Raw genomic sequence first — 9,305 nt, 5'->3', positions numbered from 1 at the left:
AATTATATTAGTATAATTTTTTTTTGAGACGGAGTTTTGCTTTTGTTGCCCAGGCTGGAGTCCAATGGCGCAATCTTGGCTCACTGCAACCTCCACCTCCCGGGTTCAAGCAATTCTTCTGCCTCAGCCTCCTGAGTAAGCTGGGATTACAGGCGCCTGCCACCGTATTGGGCTAATTTTTTTTTTTTTTTTTTTTTTGTATTTTTAGTAGAGATGGGATTTCTCCATGTTGATCAGGCTGGTCTCGAACTCCCGACCTCAGGTGATCCGACTGCCTCGGCCTCCCAAATTGTTGGGATTACAGGCGTGAGCCACCGTGCCCGGCCTAATTTATTATTATTATTTTAGAGACAGGGCCCCTGTTGCCCAGGCTGGAACGCAGTGGCACAATTACGGCTTGAGGCAGCCTGCACCTCCTGGGCTCATGCCACCCTCCTGCCTCAGCCTCCCAAGTAGCTGGCACTACAGGCACATGCCACCATGCCTGGCTAACTTTTTTTACTTTTTTTTTTGAGACGGGGTTTCGCTCTTGTTGCCTAGGCTGGAGTGCAGTGCTCCATCTTGGCTCACTGCAACCTCCGCCTCCCGGGTTCAAGTGATTCTCCTGCCACAGCCTCCTGGGTAAGCTAGGATTACAGGCACCCGCCACCGCACCAGGCTAATTTTTTTGTATTTTTAGTAGAGATGGGGTTTCACCATATTGGCCAGGCTGGTCTCAAACTCCTGACCTCAGGTGATGCAGCCTCCTCAGCCTCCCAAAGTGCTGGGATTACAGGCGTGAGCCACTACACCCGGAGCTCCCTTTTGGGTTGTGTGGTCTCAGGTAGGTGATGTGGCCTCTCTGGGCCTCAGTCTCCCCATCTGTGAAATGGTCAGAACTTCTCCAGGTGCCTGTGAGGACCAGACTGGAGGGAACGAATTGTAGAAGTGCAGCTGGGTGTGGACCCTCAGTAAACAACAGGAGGGGTGGTTAGGATGATCTCCGAGCAGGGTGAACTCTTTGCTGTCCTCTGCAATGGGGAGGGAGACCAAGAGACCCCCAACGCCTCACTCCCCAGCTTCTTATGCCGCCAGCTCATGCCCAGCACCCGCACAAGCCTGGGCTGAGGCGGGGGGTCAGATGGGGTCTCCGGGTGGAGGGGGGCATAACAGGATGCCCCCTGGCTGGGAGACAATGGCAGAGGAAGGGGCCGGGCAGCCCCCACGCGGATGAGCCCCGCAGCTGGCTCCAGGAGGGCGGCGCAGCTATTGTGAGACCAGACGGCTGTCCCTGTGCCAGGAAGCCCCAGAGAACAGGGGAGAGGGTGGGAAGCCCGCTGGCCAACCCTGGTCCCCGACCCGGGGCAGGTCCCACTACGGTCTCTTTGTCTCCTCCAGCAGGCTGAACACCTGGGTTCCCTGGAGCCTGGCCCGTCAGTGTGCACCTGGCTCGGGGGGCCCTGACTGCAGACCCCATCTGACCCCACTGACATCTCCCTAACTCCTTGCTCCCTACCCATCCCAGCCTGACCTGGGGATTTTGGAGGCTGCACTGATCTGGGCTGTATTTATAGTTCCCTGGTGTTGCTGAGCCAGCTTCTAAATATAGAAGTCCAGCTATTTGGGGCCTCGGCCCTGGAGCAGAGCGGGGAGGAGCCAGTCCTGCACATGTGTGCCTCCCCCTGCCGCCGCCCTGCCATCCCAGAGACCACCCAGGCCTCTCAGTCTCCTGAGGTCCGGGCTGCAGGGGTCTCCGGTGCTGAAGGGAAGTCCAGGAGGAGCCCAAACATAATGAGGGCAGAAGCGAGAGGCTGAGATGGCTCAGAGGGACAAGGCAGCCAGGCCCCGTGCTCCGGGGCTGACGGGGAGTTCATGTGTTTGCACCTTGGGGTCTTAGCACCTGGTTCCTCTTCTTCCTCTTCGCCCCATGACCCGCTGCGGGAAGAAAGGGGGGTTGATCTGTCAGCTCAGTGTTCTCAGCTTCTAGGAAATGAAGCCCTTCAGGAAGCGGCAGAGGCACCCCCAAACCCCAAACAAACTCTAGCGCCTAGTAACCCACTTCCCCTTCCCCATGGGCACTGAGTTCACTGGTTGCCCTGGCAGGGGGCAGGTGACGTGGAGTGGGGGGGGGTGGGGTTATAAATAGACGGTATATAAGCAACTGTTGGGATAGCTGAGCAGAAGTGGCCGAAGCAGAAGTGGGGTCCTCATGGGCAGCTGGGCCCAAAAGTGTCCCCAGTCTTGGCCCCTCCCAGAGATCACCAAGATTTCGGGCAGTAAGGAGGAAGAGAGGGGTGAAATGTTTAAAAGGGCATCATTGGCCGGGCGCCGTGGCTCAAGCCTGTAATCCCAGCACTTTGGGAGGCCGAGACGGGTGGATCACAAGGTCAGGAGATCGAGACCATCCTGGCGAACACGGTGAAACCCTGTCTCTACTAAAAAGTACAAAAAAACTAGCCGGGCGAGGTGGCAGGTGCCAGTAGTCCCAGCTACTCGGGAGGCTGAGGCAGGAGAATGGCGTGAACCTGGGAGGCGGAGCTTGCAGTGAGCCGAGATCCGGCCACTGCACTCCAGCCTGGGTGACAGAGCGAGACCCCGTCTCCAAAAAAAAAAAAAAAAAAAGGGCATCATTAATCCTTCAAAGCAATCTATGAACATGATGGTCATTAAGTCATTAATAAAACCCTAGCACTTCCTCAGTGATAACTTTATAAAGTACTTGGAATATTATACAGCTGTGAAAAAATAACTCCAGGGGTGTGCAATTTTTTGGGGGGGGATGGAGTCTTGCTCTGTTGCCCAAACTAGAGTGCAGTGGCGCCATCTGGGCTCACTGCAACCTCTGCCTCCTGGGTTCAAGCAATTCTCCTGCCTCAACCTCCCTAGAAGCTGGGATTACAGGCATGTGCCACCACGTTCAGCTAATTTTTGTATTTTTAGTAGGGATACGGTTTCACCATGTTGGCCAGGCTGGTCTCAATCTTCTGACCTTCAAGTGATCTGCCCACCTCAGCCTCCCAAAACGCTGGGATTACAGGTACACACCACCATGCCTAGCCACGCCCCTTTCTGAATGAAGTCGGGGGGAAGAAAAGTCTTAAATTGCAGTGTGACAGTTTCCATGGTAGAATCTTGAGCAGAAAAAGTCTCCAAAGTCCCACAGGAAAAAGCCACCTGGTGAAAAAGCTCAGACACAAAGATAATAAAATGGGATTTGGTTTCAGGATACAAACATATGCAAGAAGACTTTGAAAACTAAACAAGGAGGCTGGGCTCCGTGGCTCACTCCTGTAATCCCAGCACTTTGGGAGACTGAGGCGGGCGGATCACCTGAGGTCAGGAGTTCAAGACCAGCCTGGCCAACATGGTGAAACCCGGTCTCTACTAAAAGTACGAAAATCAGCCAGGTGTGGTGGCGGGCGCCTGTAATCCCAGCTACTTAGGAGGCTGAGGTGAGAAAATCACTTGAACCCGGGAGGCAGAGGTTGCAGTGAGCCGAGATCGTACCACTGCGCTCCAGCCTAGATGACAGAGCAAGACTCCATCTCAAAAAAAATAAAAATAGCCGAGTGTGGTGGCTCATGCGTGTAATCCCAGCATTTTGGGAGGCCGAGACGGGCGGATCACGAGATCAGGAGATTGAGACCATCCTGGCTAACACGGTGAAACCCCATCTCTACTGAAAATACAAAAAAGTAGCCAGGTGTGGTGGTGGGCACCTGTAGTCCCAGCTACTCGGGAGGCTGAGGCAGGAGAATGGCGTGAATCCGGGAGGCGGAGCTTGCAGTGAGCTGAGATCGCGCCACTGCACTCCAGCCTGGGCGACAGAGCGAGACTCCATCTCAAAAATAAAAATAAATAAATAAATAAATAAATAAATAAATAAATAAATAAAAATAAACAAGGCTGGGCCAGGCGCAGTGGCTCATGCCTATAATCCCAACTACTTGGGGAGGCCAAGGTGGGAGGATCACTTGAACCCAGGAGTTCGAGACCATCCTGGGCAACATAGTGAGACCCCCATCTCTCCAAAAATACAAAAAAAAAATTTGCCAGGCGTGGTGACTTGCACCTGTAGTCCCAGCTACTCAGGAGGCTGAAGTGGGAGGATGGCTTGAGGCCAGGAATTCGAGGCAGCAGTGAGCTGTGATCATGCCACTGCACTCCAGCCTGGGTGACAGAGCAAGACTCTGTCTAAAAAAAAAAAAAAAATTAAGTAACTGAGCAAAGGAATAAGGGGCAAAGAATATTTGGAGTGGTGGTAATCAGCAAGATAAACATGGGAGCTGGGGACAAGGTCATGTTTCAGTTCTTGGTGACGAGGGAGACTTGTGCATGTGCCTTCCTTCCCCTGTATTTTTAAATTTACATATGTTTCGCAAAGTAAAATTCTTTTTTTTTTTTTTTTTGAGACAGAGTCTTGCTCTGTCGCCCAGGCTGGAGTGAGTGGCACGATCTCAGCTCACTGCAAGCTCTGCCTCCCGGGTTCATGCCATTCTCCTGCCTCAGCCTCCCGAGTAGCTGGGACTACAGGCGCCGCGACCTCGCCCAGCTAGTTTTTTTGTATTTTTTAGTAGAGATGGGGTTTCACCGTGTTAGCCAGGATGGTCTCGATCTCCTGACCTCGTGATCTGCCCGTCTCGGCCTCCCAAAGTGCTGGGATTACAGGCGTGAGCCACCGCTCCCGGCCCAAAGTAAAATTCTTATCCCCACAAATTGTGAACAACACACATAGAAGTTTCCACATGTAGGCCGGGCGAGGTGGCTCAAGCCTGTAATCCCAGCACTTTGGGAGGCCGAGATGGGCGGATCACAAGGTCAGGAGATCGAGACCAGCCTGGCTAATACGGTGAAACCCCGTCTCTACTAAAAAATACAAAAAACTAGCCGGGTGAGGTGGCGGGCGCCTGTAGTCCCAGCTACTCGGGAGGCTGAGGCAGGAGAATGGCATAGACCCGGGAGGCGGAGCTTGCAGTGAGCTGAGATGAGGCCACTGCACTCCAGCCTGGGCGACAGAGCGAGACTCCGTCTTTAAAAAAAAAAAAAAAAAAAAAAAAAAAAGAAGTTTCCACATGTAAATGTTTCCTAAAATGATGGCTGGTTTTTTTTTTTTTTTTTTTTTTTTGAGACAGAGTCTCTCGCTCTGTCAACAGACTGGAGTGCAGTGGCACAATCTCGGCTCACTGCAACCTCCGCCCTCCAGGTTCAAGCCATTCTCCTGCCTCAGCTTTCCAAATAGCTGGGATTACAGGCACGCACCACCATGTCCAGGTAATTTTTTTTGTATTTTTAGTAGAGACGGGCATGAATCACCGCGGCCAGTCAAAATGATGGCTGTTTAACATAATGTCATGTAACGCAGGTATGTGGTGTTTTGTGGTTATATGCAGATGTGATTTTATCAGAGACCAAAGCAAAAACAAAGAGAATTCTGAAAAGAGTTTCTATCAAGGAAGATAAAATGGGCCAGGGAGAGTGGCTCATGCCTGCGATCTCAGCACTTTGGGAGGCCGAGGCGGGAGAATCCCTTGAGTCTGGGAGTTCGAGACCAGCCTAGACAACACGGTAAAACCCCATCTCTACCAAAAAAAAAATGCAAAAATTAGCCAGGAGCGGTGGCGTGTGCCTGTAATTCCAGCTATTCAGGGGCCTGAGGTGGGAGAATCTCCTGAGCCTGGGAGTTTGAGGTTGCAGTGAGCTATGATCTCACCACTGCACTCCAGCCTGGGCCACAGAGTGAGACTCTGTCTCAGTAAATAAGTAAGTAAAATAAAGCTGACCATGGATAGACCGATGGTCCCAAGAATTACATTGTTTCATGGATTCTATAAACCTGAGGCTCTGTACAAATATTTAAAAAAGAATTTTAAAATGTTTAAAGGTTTTAAGGAGAAGCGTTTAGAGAAAGCAAAGGAGAGAGTAAGGTGGGGAGGGGAACAGCTCGGGGGGAGGGGAACAGCTCGGGGCGAGGGGGCGGGTGGCTGTGGGGGTGGGGAACTGGTGGGAGTCAACAAAAAGCCCCGAGCTAGGAATGCTGTGTGACACTTGGTGGCATTTTTGTCACTTTCTTGCAGCTCTCAGTGTCTTCCCCATTTTGCAAAGGCTTCTGAGCTGGGTGGTGCCGATGTCCCGATAAGGATGGGGTCAGGCTTCTGGGGGTACTGGGAGGACGGAGGTCTCAGAATCCTTCCCTTGACTTTGGATGGGTGGGGAAGGGCAGGGGAGGAAGGGGGCTTATTTAGGCTGGGTGGCCACCCGGGTCAACCCCTCCTCATGCCTCTGGGCCTCTTCTGTTGTGGGCTTGTGGGTTCCTGAGAAATAGGGCCATGGATGGCACTGCCGGTCCCAGCCAGTCCCGGAAAGAAGCGATGGGAAAGCGTTCGTGAGAATCAGTCCATCCCCAGGGCTCTGTGCCTCGGCTGGAGCTCTCCCTTTCACTTCTTTCCAAGCATAGAAAGCAGTTTGCAGCTCCTCAAAAAGTTACAAAGTAGAGTGACCCTGTGATCCAGCCATTCTGTTCCTGGGTATACACCTGAGAAAACTGAAGGCAGACACTCAAACGGATACTTACGTTTATTTTTATTTTTTGAGACAGAGTCTCACTTTTGTCCAGGCTGGAGTGCAGTGGCGTGAGCTCAGAGCTCATTGCAACCTCCACCTCCTGGGTTCAAGCGATTCTCCTGCCTTAGCCTCCTGAGTAGCTGGGATTACAGGCACCCACCACCATGCCCGGCTAATTTTTGTATTTAGTGGAGACAGGGTTGCACCATGTTGGTCAGACTGGTCTCAAACTACTGACCTCAAATGATCTGCCCGCCTCAGCCTCCCAAAGTGCTGGGATTCCAGGCATGAGCCACTGTGCCTGACCTCAAGCAGATACTTGTACACCCATGTTCATAGCAGCAAGGTTCACAATTACCATAAAAAGTGATTTTTAATTCAACCATATAAAGGAATGAGGCTCTGATCCATGCTACAGTGTGGATGAACCTTGAAAACATGATACTGAGTGAGAGAAGCCAGACACAGAAGGTCACATAGGGCACAATTCCATTTATATGAAATGTCCAGAATAGGCAAATTCATAGCCAGAAAGCAGATTGGTAGTTGCCAGGGGCTGGGGAGGAGGAATGAGGAATGACTGGTAATGAGGACGGGGTTTCCTTTTGCGGTGTTGAAAACATTTTGGAACTAGATAGAGGTGATGGTTGCTCAATGCAGTGAATATACTAAATGGTGCTGAACCATGTACTTTAAAAGGATCTATTTTATGTCATGTCAACCTCATCTCCATAAAAAAAAAAAAAAAAGAAACAGGCCGGGTGCAGTGGCTCATGCCTGTATTCCCAGCACTTTGGGAGACCGAGGCAGGCAGATTGCTTGAGTCCAGCAGTTCGAGACCAGCCTGGGCAACATATCGAGACCTCGTCTCTACAAAAACTCCAAAAATTAGCTGGGCATGGTAGTGTGCACCTGTAGTCTCAGCAACTTGGGAGGTAGAGGTGGAAGGATCGCTTGAGCCTGGGAGGCAGAGGTGGCAGTGAGCTGAAATCACACCACTGCACTGCAGCCAGGGTGACAGTGAGACTCTGTCTCAAAAAAATAAAATAAAATAAATACATAAATAAAATAGACCAGGCATGGTGGCTTATGCTTGTAATCCCAGCACTTTGGGAGGCTGAGGTAGGTGGATTACTTGAGGTCAGGCGTTCGAGACCAGTCTGGCCAACATGGTGAAACCCTGTCTCTACTAAAAATACAAAAATTAGCCGGGCGTGGTGGTGCATGCCTATAATCCCAGCTACTCAAGAGTCTGAGGCAGGAGAATTGCTTGAACCTGGGAGGCAGAGAGGTTGCAGTGAGCCGAGACGGCGCAACTGCTCTCCAGCTTGGGCGACAGAGCGAAACCCTGTCTCAAAAAAAAAAAAAAAAAAAGTCTGAGTTTTTCACAGCTATATCTCTGACACCTCTAAACACTTCAGTCGTCGCTTTTGGTTTTTAATTTCCTTCCTCACTTTTTTTTTCTTTACTTTTTTATAGAGACGGGTCTCATTGTGTTGCCCAGGCTGGTCTTGGACTCCTGAGCTCTAGCAATCCTACCGCCTCTGCGTCCCAAACTGTTGGGATTACAGACGTGAGCCACTGCACCTAGCCTATTTCTTTCCCTTTTTGTCTCTTTTCAATTTTTTTTTTTAAACAAAAAGAGCAGTCTCTTTGATCCAGAGCTTCATGGGAGGGTGAGACTGTGGCTCCCAGGGTCCTGCGAGTGAGCGACTCATTACATTTTACACCTGGGCACCTCCCTCTCCCTACCCTAGTCCCAGCTCTGAGGCTTCAACCAGGCAACAGCAGGAAGCAAATTTAATTTCACCCCCACCCCTACCAATATAGGTCCTTTTGCTGTTGCTTTCTACTTATGGAAATGGCCCTGGTTTCCTTTTGTGGTGGTGGCATAAAAGTTCCTTCCCAAATAAATTTATTTAAGTTTTTTTTTTTTTTTTTTTTTAAAGGAAAAGCAAGTTGATTGAAGGAAAAATCTGTGGTCCGGGGAGATGTTCCAAATCCTGGAGGTGGAGAGGAATGAATGACGTTTGTGGCTTGCAGATCAACTCCCCGCAGCGGGCGTGACGTCATTGCAGCCAAAATTGTCCTCCACGCACTGCTACGGTGAGTCAGGGGGAGAGGGGCCCCTCTGGGCAGATGGCAAAAGGCATTTTTGAGTGTACAAGGAAGCATTTTTCTGAGAGCGTTTCCTGTTGGTACCCTCCTATGTAGGGGCGAAGGTGTCACTGGGGCTTTCTGGAGCCTTTGGTGTGGGTCTTAGTGACAAAGTTCAGTGGCAATCTGGCATTTCCCTAGTGGAGTTGTCACTCCCACGACAGCCTCTCATGCCCCACTTCTGTCCAGCTGGAGGAGCCAGCTCTGGGCACCCCGAGGGCTTCCTGCCATCCACGAGGTCAGGCGGCCCTGACATTGGCAAGAAGATTGACACCCACGCTTTGTGCTTCCTTTGAAACAGAGTCGTTAAAATTCCAGGCCAGACAAATGGCCAATAGGCCTATGAAAAGATGCTCAAAGTCACCAATCATTAGGGAAATGCAAATCAAAACCACAGGCCAGGTGCGGTGGTTCACACCTGTAATTCCAGCACTTTGGGAGGCTGAGGTAGGAGGATCACTTGAGGCCAGGAGTTTGAGACCAGCCTGGGCAACATAGCAAGACTCCATTTCTATAAATAAATGAATAAACAAATAAAAACCACAGTGAGATAGTACCTAACACCCATTAGGATGCCTACTATCAAACAACAACAACAACAAAAAAAA

This window comes from Macaca fascicularis, chromosome 19 (genome assembly GCF_037993035.2).
Source record: "Macaca fascicularis isolate 582-1 chromosome 19, T2T-MFA8v1.1".
Lineage (NCBI taxonomy): Eukaryota > Metazoa > Chordata > Mammalia > Primates > Cercopithecidae > Macaca > Macaca fascicularis.
Note: the sequence above shows the minus strand (reverse complement) of the source record.